Source organism: Silurus meridionalis, chromosome 4, assembly GCF_014805685.1.
Source record: "Silurus meridionalis isolate SWU-2019-XX chromosome 4, ASM1480568v1, whole genome shotgun sequence".
Lineage (NCBI taxonomy): Eukaryota > Metazoa > Chordata > Actinopteri > Siluriformes > Siluridae > Silurus > Silurus meridionalis.
This window is the reverse complement of record NC_060887.1, coordinates 33,218,798-33,241,962: the sequence shown is the minus strand read 5'-3', so window position 1 is coordinate 33,241,962 and position 23,165 is coordinate 33,218,798. Positions and strand designations below refer to the sequence as shown.

At 39.5% G+C, this 23,165-nt stretch overlaps 1 long non-coding RNA gene across 1 annotated transcript in view; it reads right to left on the bottom strand.

Annotated features, from left to right (window-relative positions):
• Window positions 1-4,648, bottom strand: part of LOC124385207 — a 38,012-nt gene extending 33,364 nt beyond the window's left edge. The window contains exon 1 of the long non-coding RNA XR_006925704.1: window positions 4,553-4,648. This is a non-coding gene — a long non-coding RNA (uncharacterized LOC124385207). The remainder of the gene's footprint in view (window positions 1-4,552) is intronic.
• Window positions 4,649-23,165: the final 18,517 nt, after the last annotated feature.

Sequence of the window (23,165 nt, the reverse complement as noted above, 5' to 3'; positions counted from 1 at the left end):
GGAGCTGGAGGTAGCGGAGCTGAAGATGTTAAGGTTTTCGTTGGAAGTGACGACGATGGACAGGATTAGAAACAAGTTTATTAGAGGGACAGCGCATGTAAGACGTTTTGGAGAAGGTGGAGGAGTTTAGGTACCTGGGGTCAACAGTGCAAAGAGACGTGAAGAAAAAAGTGCAGGCAGGGTGAAGTGGGTGGAGAAGTGTGGCAGGAGTGATTTGTGATAGAAGGGTATATGCAAGAGTAAACGGAAAAATTTTTAGGACTGTGGTGAGACCTGCGATGTTGTATGGTTTAGAGACAGTGGCATTGAGTAAAAGACAGGAGGTGGAGCTGGAGGTCTGGAGAAAGATGTTGAGGTTTTTGTTGGATGAGGATGGACAGGATTAGAAATGAGTTTATTAGAGAGACAGCGCATGTAGGTCATTTTGGAGACAAGGTGAGGGAGGCGAGATTGAGATGGCTTGGACATGTGCAGAGAAGGGACATGAGGTACATCAGTAGGAGAATGGTGAGGATGAATCCACCAGGAAGGAGGAAAAGAGGAAGGATGGAGACGGATGATCCACTGTGGTGACCCATAATGGAAGAAGCCGAAAGAAGAATAAGAATAAGACTTAAGCCACCTAAAAACCATCAATCTGGTACGGTCAAGGCCAATGTATGCCTACTCTGAGATATTTCAGGTTACAGTGACTTTTTAAATGCTACTCATGCAATATTACAGGACAAATGGATCCATGTAGAATAAATATCTACCTCCCTATTATGTATACAGTACTCACACATACACAAACTCGAGCACTGCTAAGTGAGATTAAAGGCATCCTTTCTCCTCAACTCTGCATTTCTGAGGGCTCTAGCCTTCACAATGGTTACACTTTAATAACAATCCCTAAAAAATAGGGTAAATTCTATGCCACTCTAGAACATACCTCTGGTTTCAAATAGCAGGGATGCTGCAGGGTCAAACTTATTATGTATTTGCTATTTCCTTTTATGGCATACATGCATTAACCTCATAACTACACTGTGTCCTTGTTGGACTGATTTATAACCTGGTGCTATGCTTTATTGCTTGAGTAATTTACATTTATTAGAGAGGAATGTGAGTTTCTAAATTACAATATATTACAATACAATAAATGATTGCTTACCTGGGGAAATCCTTCACATGCTGACATTTTCTTCTAGCTCTAAAAACTGTTTCATTTTGGCGGGTATTTCAGCTGGAAGTACATTTCTAGCATTTTAAAGTCTGTTTGACTACAGAAGTAACAAGAAACAAGAAAAATAGAAATGACTGGAGAATAGGGTATTTATGCAGGGGCATCACAGCCTTTGCAGAGGTGGTAGTAGCTTAGTGGTTAAGGTATTGAACTTTGGAATGCAAAGGTCATGAGTTCGAATCCCTGCCACCCCAATCTGCTGCTCCTGGGTGCTGGAGCAAAGTCCTTAACCCCATAGCTGTTTAGTTGTATTAACTGCTCAGTTGTATTTTACCTTTTAAGACTTTGTCACCAAACATTGTGTTTAGCAAAATGCAGTCCAGGTAAGGGTAGGGTACATAATAAATTTATACAGATTTAGGGATACTATATTGCAGCTGGAATTCAAACATAGCAGCACCAGGCAGGTTTTCCTAATGCACCACACAAATGAAAAAAGCCCTTTTATATGAACCTGTTTTACAGATTTTTTGTCTTTGCACTGTTTTGTGTTGTCTTGCACTGTCTTGTGTTGTCTTTGCACTGTTTGCACCAGGTTGCACACATGCACTTTATATGGCGATGACACTTACTAGTCCTTATCCCTGTGTTTTCTGTTTCTGTGATTGTTGTTGTATGTAGCATCAGGGTTCTGGAGGAACGTTGTTTCATTTCACTGTGTACTGTGTCAGCTATATATGGTTAAAATGACAATAAAAGATTCTTGACTTGACTTTTGGTAAAATAATTCTTTTCAGGAGAGTAATATCGCTCAGGAGAGTAATAATATTTAAAAAGGACCTCATTAAAAAGAATTAGGAAGCAAAAACCAGAAATAATAACCATTTCTGAACACCAAAACCACGTCAATGTGCGTGTGCAAAAGAATAAGCCAAAAGAATTGGATTTATATTTCTGCTTCATTTAATTCAATGATCTTTTATGCTGGGTTCGTTTTGAATCGTGGTACTTCTGTTTGCAATGTGTACAATTTGGCACATTTTGCTTGCTGACCTTGTAATTTAGTTTAATATTGAGTTCATGCTATGTCAGCAGTACAGTAATTACAAGCATCCACCTCTTCATTTATTCCTTCATTGGGCATGTAATTACCAGTTTCATAGGGATTCTTAGGTTACATTGTCAAGTTGCATTGTCTTAAAAGACCAAAACATTATGAATGTAAGATGAGGACAAAAATTAGGTATATTTTCAATATAGTTTGCCTAAGTTTTGACTAGAAGTTTTGGTTTTAAACAAAAAGCCATCCTTTTTAAAGGAACATTAACTGTGCCTGAAGACATCAGATATGCAGAAGTCTGCTGAACAATCCAGCTCGATTTGAACAGCTATCAAAGCACAGTCAGTAACTTCAACTGTTATTAAAGTTACAATGTAAGAAGCTCAACCTGTGTTTTGGCAGCTGGTAGCTTGTGAGAACCGGCTGGATATTTCAGCAGTGAAGTATTTCAGCATCATCAACTTGTAATTACATAAACACGCAGCAATAATGTTGGCTTTTCAATAAACCTGCCACGTGAAACTCACTGAAATACCAACTAATTAAAATTGCGCCAAGAGCAAAGAAACTTGTTGAACAGACTTGTTTTATAAAAAATAATTTCGTATTATGCATTTTGCTTTTGGCTCTTGTGTGTTCATTTAATGCTTTTAGAACAAAATTAACTCAAAATTACATGAAGGACAGAACCAAAGTCACTCTAGCTCGGAGAAACGAATGATTGCTTGAGCTTCAGTGTAGTTATCAGTCCATCCCAGTATGTTTGGCTGGTCACCATATTCCCTCTGTCTGATTTACATATTGATAGAGTCCTTACAACAAGAACTTCTTTGAACTTTGGAGATAGGGCTTAGGTCTTTTTTTTATATATTTTTTTATTTAAGGGACATGAATTAATTTAAAATCTAATTTCTCCCTCTAGTTCCACACCACCTGCTCAGTGGCCTTTGCAGAATTTAGCTTGAATTGGTATGAAGTAAGGTTACAATGCAAATACCTAACAACAGGTCAATCATGACAGCATGACTACATTTGCTGCGAGCAAAGAAATATACTTGCCCAGGAAGTAGTTGAAAAGAGGTATGTGTAAAAGAGATATGTGATTATCTTAATGGAATTGCACTATGAATTCACTATGATTGATCAGGGAATGAGATCCGCTTTGTTGTTCAAACTCGCTAGAATTTACTCGCTGTTCACCAAAAAGAAATTTCCTGAATAATTGATGGAGCTCAGACATTCTGCTTGACTTATTCTGATAACATATAACTCTCCTCAAACTCCCACTGTGCCTATTTTCAGAACAATAATGAGAAAATAATGTATATTTAAGAGGCAAGTTGGCTATGCAATAATCACAATACAATAGAAAACTTGAAAAATGATCATTGTAAGCACATACCACATACTATCGATACAACACTCTTGGACATAACTAATTGTAAAAAGAAATGTTAGGACCCTTAAGGTAAATACTCGATTAGTTGACTTCTGCCTTCAAACCCTATCATAAAATATATTTCTTGCAGAGAGGATTCTATAAAAAAACCTTCACTTATACAAACAACTGCTGGGTAACCCATTTTTGTCAAAACTGTAGAAATCCTCTGTATGCATTTCACTGTAGGTACTGAATAGTATACTTTGAGGGGAACAACAAGAGAAGAACATTTATTCATTTCCATGCAAGGAGGTGTAATGGCAAGAGAAAGCAAGGTCAGTCATAACTATATACCGTAATACCCTGTTTATCGCTGTGGTTACGTTATAAAACCTCCTGCGATAAGCGAAAAAACGCAATAAACGGACGCCACCCCACAAATGCTCTTTTTTAATTGTTTAAGCCATTAATTATATATATTTTTTATATTAAATTACCTTATTTTAGCATGAAACAGCATAAAAAACAATTCACTATGCATATTTGCAGCAACCCGAACCGAGATTTCGTATAAACAACACAGTGTTCTTTGTTTCTTGTGTGAATGTATGATATATGTGGTACAGTATGTTATGTATACAGAACTGTACTGTATTAACGTTTTCTTCATTTTATAATTTATAATTATATTTTTATAAAAATATTTCAATATTTCAACATAAAACTCCATTAAAACAATTCCCTATAAGTGTTTTGGTCTATTATGCTATCTGTGAAAATCAGCCAAACAAATTAGTTATACGGCAAATGCAATTCTGCAACAGCAAGCAGGGGATTACTGTACATTTTTTCAGTAGATTCAGAGACTTAACAGGGACTTCATTTATTGGAATGAGGCTAAATCTAAATAATTACTGGGAACTTAGTGGCCTTGTAAGGGACTCACCTCGACTGACTCCTCTTAAGTTGGAGACACACTGACTCTATCCAAAGACTCTCCTGGATTTTTTTAGCTATTCTTCCTAGCACATAGAATTGTTGTGGGCTCACCACCAATTAGATGGCAGTGGAAGGTCAGGTGCAGTAGTAATCAGGGACATTTCAAACCGGGCTTTCTCTGTGTTCAACAATGCAGGCTACTCATTTATTACTTTTTTTTTTTACTTTATAGTATAATGTAAAACTATTTCCCCATAGTATAATTAATCGTCCTTGCATATATTTCTTTTCAGGAAAAGCATATTCCATATTCTCAAAGCCATTTTCAATTGCAGTGGTCTAATTCTTCAGTGACTTTCCAGCTTTAATTGATCCCTGATGGATTACACCTGAACTCAACCCATTAACTTTCAGGTGTTATAAAATGCCTTGTTGTAGAGTGCAGGCTAAGGCCATATACACAATACGCTTTTGTTTGAAAATGCTTATTTCTCACTCCATTTTGGCCTTCCATTTATTCAACGAAAATGTAGCTTTTAAAAATGCCATTTTCGTGTAGCAGTGTGGACTGTGAAAATGGAGACTTTCAAAAACAATGATGCATTTTTATTCATGTGATTGTGCCTTTCCTCAACATTTCTGCAAAGTTTCAAACAGCGGGAAAGTACATAAACAGCGGGGGAAAATGATGCAGGTTAAAGAGTCTTACATTCTGCTCTTGCTCAGTACAGGGACATGAGCGTTTTCAAAGATTTCTGTATGAATAACCAACTTTTGGAAAATTATTAAAAATTATAGTATTTTAGATGAAAACGCCATTTTCAAATGTATCCAGATTAGTGTAAATGTAGCCTGAGGTTGACTGGGTTAAATGGGGTCACCTGTGGACACTATTCCTTGGCCTGGCTCCAAGGGTAGATCCTAGAGACCCTAATTCTGTGCTATTTTTCATAGAGCTCCGTTTTATCTGACCACTCCTTTAGATCTAACTAAACTTGGGAGCATATAACTCCCATTGGCATATATATTCATTAGTACAAAACTCTTTCATAATAACATCAAGAGCCAGTTGTGGCAATCTTATACAGTACAAATGTCTCCTAGTAGCTCCTAGTAGAGCTGTATCAGGCACTGGACAGGGACCATAGAGCAGTCCCAGAACTAGAGATTTTATCACACAGTTGCCTGGGTGATGCCCCAGGAGGAGAGGGCAGGCTGTGACTAGGGACAGAAATGTCTGGGTTGACCGTCTTCCCTGCTTTGACCACAATTCCCACCAGTGAACAATGAAGGGAAATCAGTGAAAGACAGTGTATGAATAGCATTTAACCTTTGAATACTTTTTTGTAACAGTGAGAATTAATAAGCCAAACCTGTATTGCATGAATGTACCCATCTGCAAATCATTTATTTAAAATCTCTGTTCAGTTTCATAATACGATCTTTTAATGGATGTTTGTGCTCTGTCTCTCACACTGTCTAGTCTTTCTCAATCTATAATGCACTGACAAAAAAAGACATTATCTCTTTATCTCCCTTAAAATTCTTCCCAGGTATTGTCAGTTTGAACACCAGCATGTCTCTCCTTCACAATCTGTATAATGCATATCCTGGTGTATTGATCGTTTAGGCCAAAACTGCTTTGGCTGAACTGAAAAGATGATGAAACTTTTCTTGAACTTTTACTTTGTTTTATACTCCAGTGCACTGGAAACCATTTTATATATATTTATAAAAAAAGATTGATGCGGCACAATCGGTTTTCTGGACTTTACTATTGTATTTCATGATTAATGTGATGTTATTTGGCAATCATTCACTGTCAGACTGGAAAAAAGATTGTAATTACTGAAGAAGATACATAGCATCAGGACTAATTTGAATTGAAACAAAGCAGCACTTACATTGTGACTGTGCACTGATTATGGCAGGTATGTAAAGAAGTCAACACTTTAATTTGCTAGGTGGGTTAAGCCTAATTATGCAAAACGCCTCCTATTCTGTGTGTTTCATCTGAACACCCATTATAGAAGCCGAACGAACTCCGCCTTCCTTGTAGTTATTTGATTAAGGGCTTGGATGGGACAGAGCAGTAAGAATGATTACTCATCAAGTGAGATTACTAATACTAATCTAACACTCTTACATTGTCTGTTGTTATACTGTGGGTAATTGGTCTTCTTAGGCACCAGTGCTGTGTTGTGTGTATGTTTGTCGACGTTGAATAAATGCATGAAAGCTTGCTTGAAAACTAAATAGTTCATGGTTCAGGATTCAAAGATATATTAATACAGACTTTTATTACTTTGCTGCTTGTCCCTCAGGGAAGACATGCAGCAGGAGTGGAAGTTCCTGGTGTGATATTACTCATAAATGTTTATGCCCTGGCAATATAATTCCTCCTGGCTTGATGCATCATTTGAAAAATGTATATAATATCTTCACATTAGGACACAATGTTTCCAACTAGAGGGTCCTTTGGTGCTTAATATGGCTTTCAGAGTCCCAGAAGCAAAGAAAATAAAATAAAATAAGAGAGAAAAAAAACTTTTCCAGTAGCAGGCAAAAACACCTCTCTTGGTTGCTTGGTTTTATTTGGCATGTTTTTAGTAAAGGCTGTTAAGATTGGAAACTTTTCTTAATCTGAACCGACGTGGGCTTGGATCCCTAGAGTATTCTCAGAGCTCAAAGAATGTGGAGCATAGATATGAACGAGTTACAATATACGCACACAGGGTATCACCTGAGATCTCATTAAAATCTAAAGAGTTTAAGCCTGGAAGGCATGATGGATTGCACATATAACAAGAAACTAGAAACTCGCTCTAATGGCAAGATGTTACCTAGATGTTGTAACACTGCACTCTCCCAAACTAAGAGCACAGGGATGATCCTTCCACCCACCAGAAACTTAAACTGGATATTCAAAGGTGAACGTAACTTAAAGCGTAAAATAAAACCTTTATCTTTATCCGCAAAGGACCTGCAGCCATGTTTTGGTTGCAACCTTTTTGTTTAGTTGGTCTTGGCCTTCAATTAATTGTTATTTATGGCTCCTGCTGGGGTGGAAGGAAAACCTGCAGCAAATAGATTAAAATATCTTCGACATAAAGCGAAGATACAAGCAACTAAATCCAACAGTAGAAGAAAGACTGACATTGTAGAGCAATATGTAAGGAATGAAACATGGTGGAATGTGTAGTCAAGAGTCTTATCATGCTATTTTGATATTGATTGTTTTGCTGAAACTGCATGTCCTGGAGCATTAATCCCCCTCATACCTCATAACATGTCAATGATCAAAACCCTTTTTTTCGCTAAAGAACAACATACCACAAAATGGCTTCTAAACAAACCTTTTCGAACCATTACAACCAGTCAGATTTCTCACCACCAGTGATCTTCTATTCACTTCCCTGTGTCTGAAAATTAAATTGCAATCACTGATGTAAAAAAAAAACATCTATATCTGTTACTATATATATTTATTTATTTATTTATATAATATAATAATAAATTTGTTAATATTAATGGGGGGCAGAGATTACAAAAGTACACACATCTCTAGATGGCAAATAAGTACACATAATTTTAGTTACTGTGACATTAATATGAAAATAAACACGCAACAACATAATAACAAATAATACACTTTGACTTGACAGAATGCGTTATTTTGTGCTCACCAGACAAATCTCTTGTGGTTTAAATTTCAGCTCCAGAAAAACTGCCAGGTCAAGGTGCCAGAGCCATGAGCACTGATTGGACAATTCAAAAGGCAAAATCTTTAAAACCATGCCATGTTAAATGCTATGCTAAAGAATTATGCTTTTTCAACATAATGTTTACCACAAATGTTTATTTTTTTAAACATGATTTTGCATGCAATGTCAAATTAAAAATTAAATAGAAAAAAAAAACATAGTTCTAACAGCATGCATCTGTGTTCTGTTTTATTGTTTTGTGGGTTATTATGGCAAAATATTATAGTTTTTACATAGCAATAATGCAAAACGTATTTAGTACGTTTCAGAGATCCTGGTAGTCATTACATTAAAATATCTTTATAGAAATGCTAACATCAAATTTTACGTGAGCTACATGAAGATAGAGAAAGAAGCATTATTCCATGGTTTATGTCAGTGAAAGAATATGAGGTTATTGTAAGATACAAATATTTCCATTGATGTCTAACCTCATGCTGTCCGTTTCATGCTAATTGCAAAAGCTGTTTGATAGCAAACAATGCATGTCTTTGACTTGGTTGATTAAGCCCAATCTGCTTACTTTTTGAATGTCTGAATGACATGGGAATTAATTTATAATCAATTTCATTGATTTTGCTGAAACTGTGAAAGTATAGTATATCATAATAAAGATGCATAGGTATCTCTTCACCAGTATTTCTTTCTTTTTTTTGTTCTCTCTGTATTTTTTCAGGGCACCAGAAACCCTACATTTCCCTGTGATGAAGAAAATAAGCATGATGACTGTTAAGAAGTGCTGACACCTGAGGTTTTTCAATAAGTTACACAACTCTAAATAAAAACTGCACCCATGTCATGGATTATACATTTTACTTAGCTCATGTGTAATATTGAAATACAAGTCTCTGTGTATGAGCTGTTACTATGGAAACAATACCAGTTTTATGAGCACATTAATGTATTTGGAATTGGTATGTCTTATTCTTGCACCAAAAAATTTAATTAATTGCATTTTCATCAAAATGTTTTGACAAAGGTCAGCGAGGTGGACCAAAACGCAGCGTTACATATATCTTGGAGGGGTACTCCAGAGGACCAAGCTTTTGATGCAGCCACACTCCGGCTCAGACAGAGCCCCCAAAATGATGGGAGGTCGTACCTGGGGCCTCAGCCTCTGGGTGCCGTGAAGAAAATGCATTACCATAGAGTCTCTGCCCAGAGATTGCCTGGCTAAGGGGGCATGATAAGCTGAAATGGCAGGCCGTAGACTTTTTAGGGTGGACAGAGCCAACCCCTGGCAAACTGTCCCTGGAGGAAATCCAACACTGAGCCAACCGGGCAGTGGACTGTATCCAGCTGGTGGTGGTAACTCAGGAGGGAGCTCTGGATTGGAGAATGTTCTCTACCACCTCGGTGGAGAGGCCAGAACCTTTGGAGCCCTCAGGGGCCACAGTCACAGACTCCATAACTCTGGTCGGAGGTGAAATATGGCACCCTCCAAGCTGGAAAGGAGATCCCTCCTTAGAGGAATCTTCCATGGAGGGTGCTCGAGGAGAACCAGGTCTGCTAATCATGGTCAGTAATACCTGAGCCATGCTGCCTTGTTCAACCAACCCGGGATGTGAACTGCTCTCAATGAAAGGAGTTTCTCCTGGGCCCAAAGGAGGATCTGGTGCACCAGCCTGCACAGGAAGCGCGAGCGCAGAGGTAGGAGACCAGCGCAGTGTTGTCCGTATAGACCAATGATCTCTGTGGTGTGAGAGGAAATGCTCCAGTGCTAGAAACATGGCCAGCATCTCTAGGCAGATGATGTGCCTTCCCACAGACCTTGGGCGAAGCGACCACTCATGATAGCTCCCCAGCCCGTGAGGGACGCATCCATTGATGGCGTCACGCGACGACCGGGGACTCCCAGCACATGGTCTAGAAATATAAACCCGGGATCTCTCCAACCATCTAAGGCATGAAGGCATCGCTGCGTGACCTTGATGTTGCAGAGGGGAAGACCCTCCGTGAGAACCCACGGGACCTGAGCCACCACTGAAGGCGTCTCATGTACAGCAGACCAAGTGGATACACTGGACGATGCTGCCATAAGCCCTCGCAGTTTCTGGAACTGCTTGACAGTGAGAGGTTGCCCTCTGACCATCCTGATGCCATAAGGATTTCCACAATGCGGGCAGGGTACAAAGTAGTCGAATCCTATATGACACTAAGATAGGTTGTTCTCTGTAATGGAGAAAGCACAGTCTTCCTGGCATTCAGCCAAAACCCCAACACCTTCATGTGAGCGAGATCAACATTTCAATGCTGGACCGCCAACTGCTATGATTGAGCTAAAATCAACCAATCATTGATGTAGTTGAGGATGCAGATGCCCTAAAACCTCAGGGGAACCAGAGCCGCATCCACACATTTTGTGAAGGTACAGGGTGAGAGGGCAAGGCTAAATGAAAGGACCTGATATTGGTACGATATTGAACCTCGGGAACTTCCTGTGAGAAAGCAGGATGGATAAATTAAAGTATGCATCCATTAGATCTACCGTGACAAACCACCCCCTGAATCTGATTTGAAGCACAACCTGCTTGTGGGTCAGCACATTGAACCTGAGTCTCATAAGAGATCGGTTCCGCTGACATACATCTAAAATAGGACGCAACCCTCCATTTGGGAACTATGAAGTACCGGCTGTAGAACCCAGACTCTTGTTCTGATGGAGGGACCACCTCAAGGGCCTCATCCTCAGGAGAGTGTTAACTTTCTGTTCCATGACCAGAGCCTGCTGGCTTCTCACCAGGGTGGCTAGAATCCTGTGAAAATGGGGCGGAGGAGACCAGAACTGAATCGAGTAGCCTCACTCTACAGTGCACAGGACCCACTAAGACACGTCTGGAAGAGCTTTTCAAGCTGCCAGAAAGTGCCGGTGACGGCCAGTGTAAGAGGAATGTTGTTTCTCAAAAAACTATGAGGATGATGATCAAATTAATTGACTCTGATGGAGCACACAACTTTTTTATTAAAATATTATGACTCATTTTGTAATTTTGTTTTTAATCTTGCATTTAAACTTTGATTTAAAGATTTGGATTTGTTTGTCGTATCTTACAAAAAAAATCTTTTACTTTCATCAATCTCAAATATCGTATACATGCCATATATTATGACAATAAATATCCTGTTATTTGTCTTGTAGCCTGCCCTCTCACAGCAAAAAACAATCAACTCTTTTGATTAGAATCAAGAGTTCAACACACACACACACACACACACACACACACACACACACACACACACACAAAAAAAAACCCCCCTGAGATATCAGCACATTTTTTTTTACAAAATGGTCCTAAACTAATTTGCATGTTTATTCAGTCCTAAGCAAAAATAGTTTTTCTTTCGCTCTCTAATTGGGGTCCAGAATTTTTGTATGTGTGCAGAAATAAGCAATGCTCATCTCAAACTGTCTGTATTTACCCCTTTCAGTCTGTGAGATCTCTCAGGACCTTATAAAGGCTATTTACTTTCTCCACACTGATTAAAAGAACTGAAGAGGAAAAAATAAGTCAATTCTGACTTTAAATCAAAACACAAATCCAGATGAAACACTGATTATGAGTGTATTAGTGCACAGGTTTTGTGTGAAAATTCTACATTTATAATACTGTGTGAATAGGTAGAGAGAGGAAATTGTGTGTGTGTGTGTGTGTGTGTGTGTGCAGCAAGATGCATCCCTTAATGCTGTCTGCTCCTTTCCTTGAACACTGATATATTACCGTGTGCATCCAATCCGAGCTTAATCAGGAGGTTAAAAAGCTCAAAAGGTTTAAAGAGGGTCGTCAACTCACAGTCAGATGTTAAATACAATCAAGCATACACTAAAAGAGAACAAGTTACGAACTAAAAAAGGTTTTTTCCTTTAGTCCAGAGGTGCTTTTTCATTAGAAAAATAAATGTAGCTTAGGACTAAATGAGCAGTGAGGTTTCAGTAGAAGGATTTGAATGATCCAAGGTCACCGGAGCTCCATATGATGCTGTTTCTGCCTCAGAGGTATCACCAGAAATCACATCACAGAATTTGGCCTCAAGTCCGAGCTTGCTGATTTTCTACTGATCCTCGTGCTTTTTTAAACCCCCATCATTACAATTGCTGCGTGCCTCAGGTGGGTTTTCTAAGAAGAACATTGATTTTTGTGTCTTTTCCAACTCTGCACCAAAGCCTGCACTCATAAGTCTGATGAATTGAAAAAATACACATTACATTCATTACACATTTACATTACACCATAACTGTTGCAAGGATTTTTCATCGTCTGAAATACGGACACAAATATTGTAGCATGCTAAGATTCTGTATTGTAAAGAAATACTGCAAGGATTCTGCCAACCGTTCTGAATAATACGGAATCAAGTAAAGTTTATTTCTATAGCGCTTATCACAACAGACATTGTCTCAAAGCAGCTTTACAGAATTTACCAGTTAAGGTGAACGATGTGTATTTATCCCTGATGAGCAGCCATGGCGACTAATATCATCCCATATTCAAGGCATAAAAGGAGCGTTCCGTTTTGAACCCATACGGTGTGTCCCGTATAATCAACATGTAAAGTATAGAAGTAAATACAGGCTAAATGTGCATTTAAAACCTCTTGGCCTTCAGCGTCATTACAATAGATTAAATGAAAAGAAAGAGTAACCATGACAATATCTATATACCATTCAAAAGGTCTAAGCCTCAAGCATCAACTTAAGATCACTGTTTTCAATGGAAAATGTATAAGAAATGTATTTGCTGAATTTGTGTAAGTAGTACACCAACAAAATGCATAAAAAATGCAGTACTTATATTATGATTGCAATAACGAGTCATGAACGCATTCACTGCTGATAATCCAGGTTTATTTGGAAAGATACGGGTTCACTGAACAACATGCCGTAAAGCATTTTTGCACCAACAAAACAACAGTGTTGTAATTTTGATGGTTATTCTTTTGTTTACGTCACAGTACTTTGGGGGGTGTATTGTTTGTATATGTTTCGGAATATCTTCCGCATAAAAACGACATCTTGGTACTAAAAACCAAATATAGCTGGTAGAATATAGTGTCACAAAACAAATCATACACTAAAAAGGTAGCGGTGTGTACAGTTGCTGAATTGAAGCATTAACTTGTGTGTATACTGTATGTACAAGAGATGTGTGTGTGTGTGTGTGTGTGTGTGTGTGTGTGTGTGTGTGTGTGTGTGTGTGCTCTTGACAGAGAGCTCTCTGTCTTTGGGTGTTGCTACGTTACCTGGATGCTATCTGAGCTGACAGAGCGGCCGTGGGAGGTTTAACTTTACAGCGAGTAGCTCAAGATGGCAACTAGCCCCCCTTGTGAAAAAAGAAAAAAAAAAACATCCTTAGAAATATAAATCAGAATGGGAGATGGAACCCATTGGCATGGAGAAGTCCAGGGAAATATGTACATGGCAAATTGTAGATTTTTCTGTAAGCTATATCTTATATTTTATAAAAGCAATATAGTTTTTATTTTTTTCATGTCACCTGCCACAACATCTCCAAGGGCTGATATGCTATGATAGGCTACTGTTTTAAATTCCCAAATATTTTACAAGTGTAATTTTTGTATGTACATACACAACAATAAATGTAATTAATGTGCATTTAACATATTGTCAACATAAATTATCTACTTTCTGGTTTGATTTTAGAATTAAATTCAAGCAAAAAAACATTTTATACACATACTTAATTGCAAACACTGAAATGACATTCATTAGGTGGTACAGTGCAAATATTTGGAGTTTCCCTTATAATGTCCCTTATTTTCCTATAAAAAACAAAGTTTGTCCCTTATTTTCCTTTGCAGATGCTGGCAACCCTAAATACTGCATATTCTGCTTCTATAACTTTGTGCTACTGCTACTGTTCTTTTATACCAAATACTAAATGTCCTGATTAATTGAGAGAAATAACCAGAAGCCACTGTGATCTTGGTGGAGTTCAGTCCAACAGAATGTGAATTTATTAAATCATCATCAAATCATTCAGCCGGTGGCACAGCATATTCCCACCTCAATCCCAGTGTTTCCAGAAATGGGGTCCAGATTCACCTGAATAAAGAGCTTACTGAAGATGAATGAATTGTAAAGACTACGCTGTAACCTAGCTTCAACCTTGCACAATTTAGTCTAATCTACTAACTTGCTCTGTGCGGTAAGACTTGCGGTGGTGGCGTGTGTGTTTATATAAACACAGAATGGTGCAAGAACTCTTTGCTTGTCTCCAGCTACTGCTCATTGCTAGCGGAGTGTGTGACTGTAAGATGCAGGCTATTTAATTTACCCCAGGAATTCACCACTGCTTTCATTGTTGGAGTGTAAAAGCCATTAGAGGCACGCCACACGCCAAGCGAATCCACAGCCACTTCCAGAACAGCGGAGAAACCCGGCGCATGTGGCAGGGCATCCAGGCGGTCACAACGACAAGACAACTTTACCCACCTGTGACCATGACGCCTCCCTCGCAGATGTGCCAAATGACTTCTACACCTGGTTTTTACGGTGGCCGAGAAGGGCAAAACACCTTAACAAATCGGAAAACAAATTAACAAAGTAGAAAACACGAACTAATCTGAAAACAAAATAACAAATGCAAAAACAAATGAACTAATCCAAACACCAAATAAGAAATCCAAAAACACAACGACAAGTCAGACAAACCAGAAAAGGTAAATGGAACACTTACCGACCATTGGACAAGACACCTGTCATTCAAGATATATGGAAGTACAACAGTTGCTCTTTGCTTGCTTATGTTTACTTCTGTTATTTTTTTATACTGTATTTAAAGGTGCACTTATCAAATTTAAGAATAGTTTAAAGTAAATGGAGAACTTTACACATGTACAAGAAACAAAGTTATATGATTTCATACTTTCTGTATATCTTGAATGACAGGTGTCTCATCCAAGGATCGGTAAGTGTTCACATTCACAAACTATACATACCTTTTCCGGTTTGTCTAAATTGTCGTTGTGTTTTTGGATTTGTTATTTTGTTTTTGGATTTGTTAGTGTTTTCTAATTTGTAAGAATTGAGGAAAGAGAGGAAAATCTATGCAGAGTTAACCCACGGAAGTCTGCTGGACCAGACAACATTCCTGGCATAGTGCTAAGGGAATGTGCAGAACAGCTAGCAGATGTCTTCACTGACATCTTCAATATCACCCTGAGCAGTGTCGTTGTTCCTACGTGCCCAGTGCCAAAGAAGTCTACAGTCTAAAGTCTACACTCCTGCCTCAATGACTATCGTGTCATCGCGCTCACACCCATCGTGATGAAGCGCTTTGAGATGTTCGTCATGAGGCACATCAAGACCCAGCTACCACCCTCACTTGACCCCATGCAGTTTGCAAATCATCCAAACCGTTCCACAAACGATGCCATCATGTCTTTTGTCTTACACTACACCAGGTTGCACATGAAGCACTTTATGTGGGTAGGACAACTTTCTTTAGTCCTTTACTCTGTGTTCTGTATATAGCTTTATGTTGTGTGATGTAGCTCTATGTTTTTGTATGTAGCACGGGGGTTCTGGAGGAATGTTGTCTCATTTCACTGTGTTCTGCGTCAGCTTTATATGGTTAAAATGACAATAAAAGATTCTTGACTTGACTTGAAAGAACAATCCCCGTAATTATAATCATAGCAATTTTGCTTTCAAATACTGCACAATTAATTTATTACGAATTTTTTTGTGGAGTAAGTTAGTACCAAATATTTAAACACCATAATTATACATTTTTACGAAACCAAAACGAAATCCGTCTTGTGTTAATTCTTAGTTCTTAGTGCCAGTTTCTAGAAGTTCATACTTAATTCCCTATCTCCAATAATCACTCAACCTCTCACACTACCCCTGTTTTGGTGAACCAATCACACCATGTATATGAATTATGACCTACAAGTTGAAGTCGTGAAGCTGCGTACTTCCCTCCTGTTTGTTTCTGCCATCTCCAAGCATTCTGTTATTTCCTTGTTGTCAGGTTTAACTTCCAACAGCCTCATTAAAACAGAACACACTAGGGTCTGTCAACATGGCCGCCTGAGAGCACACTCCCAATAACCACCTGCGTCAAGTTCACATTCACCTAATTACTAATAACACACCTAAGAACATTTACACCTTACAATATAAAAACCTTAGCTTCACCTTCTTGCTGAGATCTGCCAAGCATTGCCAGTGCCACCCACCATGTGACCTTGAGCTGCTACAGTTGGCCGCCAGACTCGTTCCCCTGCTGCATCCATGTTGGGAGTAAAGAAATTCGTCACTAAAGGTAAGCAGGAGCTGATGCAAATTAGTTTATTAGAAAAAACGCAGGCAAATAAATCAAAATTTGTAGGCAAAGTTATAATTTAATGACTGGCAAAGTTCATGCAATTGGCAAAGCATAAGAAAAAAAAAAAAAAAAATATATATATATATATATATATATATATATATATATATATATATATATATATATATATACAGTGGAACCCGGTTATGTCGATGTCCTAGGGGTCGCCAAAAGCATCGAGGTAACCGATGATCGAGATAAACGAAAATCAAAATGGCGGCAGTATATTAACGTGCATGAAATTTCTTTATGTACATGATGTGCGTTAATAAATGAGAATGTGCATGCACATGTTTTTGGAGTTTGTTTTACACAACAGCGTTGCTGCGATTTGTTTGATGAAGGCATGCTATAAAAATGTACATACTTTGTTAACAACAAAAGGCATAAGTGCACCTACTAACAGCAGAGATTTACCAGTATACAATACAAACCACCGTCCATTCTCCATACAAACCTTTATTATATTCTCCAACATTATAAACACACAGATCGCTCAAAAAAAAAAAACAGCGGCTGCACAGTGCCGTCTCACATTTAGTCCACATGTGGAAAAAAGAAAAAAACAGTAACTAAGTTTCTGAAAACTTATGACCATCAGGCTGAAGTAATCCGCACAAACACACAAAGCAAAGTGTCCGAAAAAACTTACGTCCGCGATGCCGAGGGGGAGATAAGCCGAGCGAGAGAGAGAGAGAGAGAGAGAGAGAGAGAGAGGGAGTTTGTAAATGGAAAAATAGGGAAATTAAAAAATACCGCGACCAGCGGCACGGCGCAAGCCGGAAAACCCGGAAGATCCAAAACCGAACCCGAAACCAAAACGAGGGACAGAAAAGTCTCAAACGTGAACGGCGGAAGGGGGCGTGGCAGGTGCTTTCTCGGCCGCTTTCTCTGAAGCTCACGGTTTCAACTCCTTACCCTGCTCACCCGCGCGCTCGGTAAGGAGCACAGCTCTCGTTAAGGAGCGATGCGCGCGCCGGTAAGGAGTTGAAGCCGAGCGCGCGCTCCGTTCATCGCATAACATTTAACAAAAAAAATGCATATGTGCACTTACTAACAGCAGAGATTCACCAGTATACAATACAAACACCTGTAGTATCTGTAAGGTTTGATTTTTCCACCACTTTCGCGAGTTCTTCTGCGGCTGCACAGTGCCGATCGGCATAACTGACGTTAAAATTTCTAATTTTTCCCCCCTTGTGCTCGAGATATTAGGGTTCGGCGACATAAAAAAAGTCGACATAACCGATAAAAAATGTGAGAATTTGGCGGTTCCACTTCAAAAACGTCGACTTAATAGGGTTGTCTAGTTAGCCGAGGGCGAGATAACCGGGTTCCACTGTATATATATATATATATATATATATATATATATATATATATATATATATATATATATTTGTAATTCTACTAGCCTATGATCCTGCTTGAGGTACAACTGTGCTATAACATAACATTTGTGATTAAGCTAACATTATTTTATAGCATGTTCAACTAAAATATATACAATTATATGAAGGTAGTTAGAGAGCTGATTGAGATGCACCAAAAGTGTGTTGTCAGGAAATGTAGTCCATTGCAACCATATATGTAGGCCATGATGTGTTTAGGGCAACAGCTTTCTGTGGCTGTCAGAGATTTCTTGCCTTCCTTGTTTCTTATAGGTAGCTTTATGATAGCAAAGCCTTTCTATACACATATATCTCTGGCTCCTTTTCTGGCTTAGACTACCTTCAGTCACAAACTGCAGTATTAGGATTTCTTAAATTTAATTAGTTAGTTTAGTTTAATAAGTTAACAAAGTATGCATCAACATATCAGTATGGTTAAATGCTATATATATATTTATTTTAGCAAATGTTTATTTATTAAATAAAATTGTGAATAAAATCTCCCATATTTATTCATAAATGAAGTTCCCATTATGGAACTCAAGCTGCGTCGAAACGCTTTGGGTACGCGCTAGAGTGTTTACACTCTAAAATAATTTGTATTATCAGTCAAAAATTGGACCAGGAATTAAAAAAACGCACATGGAGTAAGCCGAGGGCCAGCTTCTGTTTGTTCACAAAGCGCTCTGTGAGTATGTGTTGAATTGTCTGTCAATTATTCGTCAGAGAAAAAAACAAGAAAATAATTCTTGGGAGCGGAGCACACTGTCGGTTCTCGAGAGAGCCGGCTGCAAGTCAATGCTATCACTCTGCTCCTGGCACCCTCCTCGGCTCTCGCTGAGGCGGAGCGGCACAGCAGGTTCAGGGGCTCGCAAATGGACTTTGCTGAGGGCTTCGAGACAGGCTTGTCCCTTTCTTCAACCTCACCTGCTAGGTCCAGCACTCGCTCACAGGCTCGGAAGCAGGCCTTTTCAGCGGTTTCATCCCCCTGCAACAAGAGCATTAGCTCCGCCTCTCTTCCTCTGAGGAGGAAACACTTTGCGAGCTAGGCTCGAGGAGCTATGGAGTTGGGGCGGAGCTAGGTCAGTTCCCGAGGGATCTGACTGCACGTTATGTACATGATCTGTGCATATTGCATCGCGCTCATTGTGCCGCGCACATTCTGCTCGCATTTCTATGCGATCACTTCAATCAAGAAAGCGATGCCTATGTGCTTTAGAGATACCGGGTGGTTTCTTACATCAACCATCCAGGATGTCTGCACTTGGGCCCCCTGTACAGGCTGGCACACCAGATCCTCCTGTGCGCTGCTTCCAAGAGTTCTGGAAAGAGTTCACCAGGACGGAGTTTGCTCCTCCTGGTTGGCTCCAAGATGGCTGTGGCCCCTGAAGAGGCACAGCTTCAAGGTTCTGGCCTCTCCACCGAGGTGGTAGAGACCATTCTCCACTCCAGAGCGCCCACTACAAGGAGGTCATATGCCTCCAAATGGTGTCTGCTCTGCTTGTGGTGCGATCCACTGCCCGGTTGGCTCAGTGCTGGATTTTCTCCAAGGACAGTTTTGCGAAAGGGTTGGCTCTGTCCACCCTGAAAGTCTACACATCCGCCATTTCAGCATATCATGCGCCTTAGCGGAGCAGTCTCTGGGCAGAGACCCTCTTGTGATGCGTTTTATGTGGTGTGACCTAGAGTGCCTGGATGATGCCTAGCCATTGTTTTGGGGGCTTCCAATGAGCCTCCTTCGAGCCTCTGGCCGAGGCATCTTGGAGGCATCTCGCTCTATCAAGACTGGGTTTTTGTTGGCCATTTGCTCTCTTAAGAGAGTAGGAGATCTACAGACCCTTTCTGTGGCCCCCTCCTTCCTGGAGTTTACTCTAGGTATGTCCAGTGCCTTTTTGTGAACCCAATGTTCCCTCAGTTGTCTCATGACAACTGTAAGGTTACAGGCATTCTATCCTCCTCCTTCTCAGGCCCCAGACCAGGAGAAATTGAACCGGTTGTGCCTGGTATGCACTGGACACCTAAGTCGATAGGACGGGTCCCTGGAGAAATTCTGACCAACTGCTAGTGAGCTATGGCCCTCCGAGGAGAGGCCTTCCTGCCAATAAGCAGACCCTTAGGAGATGGATCATAATGCCATTGCATCATCATATGAGTTCTCTGGGCTCCTTTCGGTGTCAGAGCTCACTCCACCCAGAGTGTGGCTGCCTCAAAGGCTTAGTCCTCTGGAGTATCCCTCCAAGACAGTTGCAACACTGCGGGCTGGTCCACCCCGCTGACCTTCATCTGGTTCTACAACCTGGTCCGTAGTGCCACTCCTGGCTCCTCTGTCCTTCAACCTAGCTGTGCTTATACACAATACTCAGGGACTGGTTAGTTTGTTATGATTGGTCACTTGTTTCCAAAGCATTTTGACGCAGCTTGAGTTCCTGAAAGGGAATGTCTCTAGGTTACATATGTTACGTATGTAATTCCTTCTCCCTTACAGAAGCTGGCGCTCGCCTTACTTTATGTGTGTTTTATATTTCCTGGTCGTGACGTCACCCCACCGGTGACAGCCAGCTTCCAATTTTTGACTGATTACACACATTATTTCAGAGCGTGAACACTCAGGCACATTCCCAAAGCGTTTCGATGCAGCGTCTCGTTCCCTCAGGGAACTAGGGTTACATACGTAACCTAGAGACTTTATCTTAGGTCTCCATATGCACATAAAGGAAAATACTGCTTTGCTTCACATTAATTTTTAACAAACATACAATAAACAGGTCATCAGGTACTAATTTTTTACTCATATATGGAAAAAATATTGGTAAATGCAAATGTTATATAAAAATGTTATGAGGTTTTTCTCATGAAGTAACCAAATAAAATGTAAATGAATTATTAATGCCAAAGTCTATACATTGTTAGTTGTAATGAAAGATACATAGTGTTTGTAAAGCTTAAATGTGAATTGCATATCGGTGTGTAAATGTGAGGACACAGCATCTCACCTCCATAACCACAAAGGACAGGGTTCAAATCTCAGTGTAATCAATCACAAAGATAAAATTAAACATCGGGCATCTGGCGGTAAGGATGCGCACCAAGAAGAGCCTCTTGTGTTAGTCCATTATTCAGATTTAAACAAAAAAAACCTCCATTATACACTACTCAAAACCAATTACAATGCTTTAATATCAATGCTGATAGTCAATCATGTGGGAGACACTGATGAACACTTCAGGATGAATAATACAGCTAAAATGTAAAAAGAAAATTATTGAACATTGCCTTATACAGGCTACCATCATTTATATTATAGTATTCAGAATTTTTTAATGTTCTCGGAGTTGAGAATGACAAGAATATTCTGAGCGAAAGAGCTGGAAATGATAACAACATCATCAGTCAGAAGAACGAGACATCTTGAAATCTTGATATGAGATTTAATATAAATTGTTGAGAACAAGAGGCAAAAATAAGTTAAGAGATTGATTATAAGAAAGAGAAAACTGGGGGCAAAATTAAGAACAAAGAGTAACAAGGATCAGGACAGAGAAAGATAGAGGATTAAAAAACTTTTTGATCTGGTGGCAGGATCTGGTCTAATCCCAGAAAATGTGCTTAGTTCATCCACTGAGTAATGGAATAAATAGAGAAGTGAACTACCAACCATGCAGTGTGTGTGTGTGTGTGTGTGTGTGTATAGAATAATTTCTGAAGTATGGCGCCTGCAGAGCTGGAGGGGTTGACAGAGGGTTGGTAAAGAAGGTGTGTAAGTGGTGATGGGGGGTCATCTTGTCTAGTTTTAGTGCAAGCGTAATTGCAAGAGTGAACATATGTTCACAGCTGATAACATGCTACACAGTGAAGGTTCCGCCTACAGCTTCACAGCCCATCGCTGATCTACATCCACCATACCCATGTCCATAACTCATCAGGACACTGAGAGGGCAAGAGAGATACACAGGAAATGCTTGGATAATTTTAAAATATTCAGCAAGAGCTGAAGATTAACTGCAGGCATTAAAGAAATTAGTAGTGAATCCAATTAATAGGAGTGAGAGAGCAGGAGAGATAGAGAATGGGGTCGGATGGTGAGGAAAAGACAGTGAAAGACATGGAAGGAGAGAAACAGATGCGTATTCTCATCTAACTTTAAACCTTTTTCTTATTATTAACACTTTGAGCCAAATTTGCATATGCTAGGAGGTGCAAAATGCACATCTGTCTATAACATTAACATCCAATTTATGAAGGGTAAAGCTCATCAGGCAAGCTCTCCTGGGAACTAAAACTGTGTGAGGCACAGTTTGTGAAAGAAAAGCCATAGTATAATGTGAAAACTGTTAACTAGAGAGTTGTCAAAAAGCTCATGAGTAAAGAAGAAATGCTAATTTATTAATAAGTACATTTACTGCATTTGGCACATGCCCTTATCCAGAGCAACCTACAATTATTTTCATTTAAACAACTGAGCAGTTGCTCAAGAGTTTAGCAACAGCAGCTTTGTGGTGCAAGAGTTTAAACTCATAACCTTCTGATTAAAAAAACAATGTGTTAACTACTGGACTACCATTTCCACTGGTACCTACATTTATAAGATTATCTGATAAATGTAAAAATATGTGATATAGGTGTTTAAACAAAGTGGTATCAAAAAGTTTTGGGACTTGATCTGTTTACAAGAAAGTACTTGATTTATCCATGTTTGCACACTATCACCTTCAAAATAGTCCCCTTGCTAGAATACAGCGCTCCCATCGTTCCTGCCACTTCTGGAATGTGTCAAACATCTTTTGCATTTCATGCTGGATCTCTGCAATGGTGTCAAAACAGTGACCTTTGAGCTGGATATTCATCTTCGGGAAGAGTTTAAGAGAGAGCCAAATCTGGTGAGCAGGGTGGGCGCAGAAGTGAGATCATGTGGATTGTTATCCAGCGATTATTATGCACATGTTGCTGAATAGTTTCTAAATTGTGGGGGGTTGAGCTTGTTGAAGGTCTTCCTGTGATGTTCTTCTGCTCTTGAAGCACTCGTGCCACTCAGAACACTTCGAACGACTCTGCATTGCAGTATGTCAAAAGCGTGTCATGTAAAAAGTCTCTATGGCAGATTTTCCCAGTTTCAC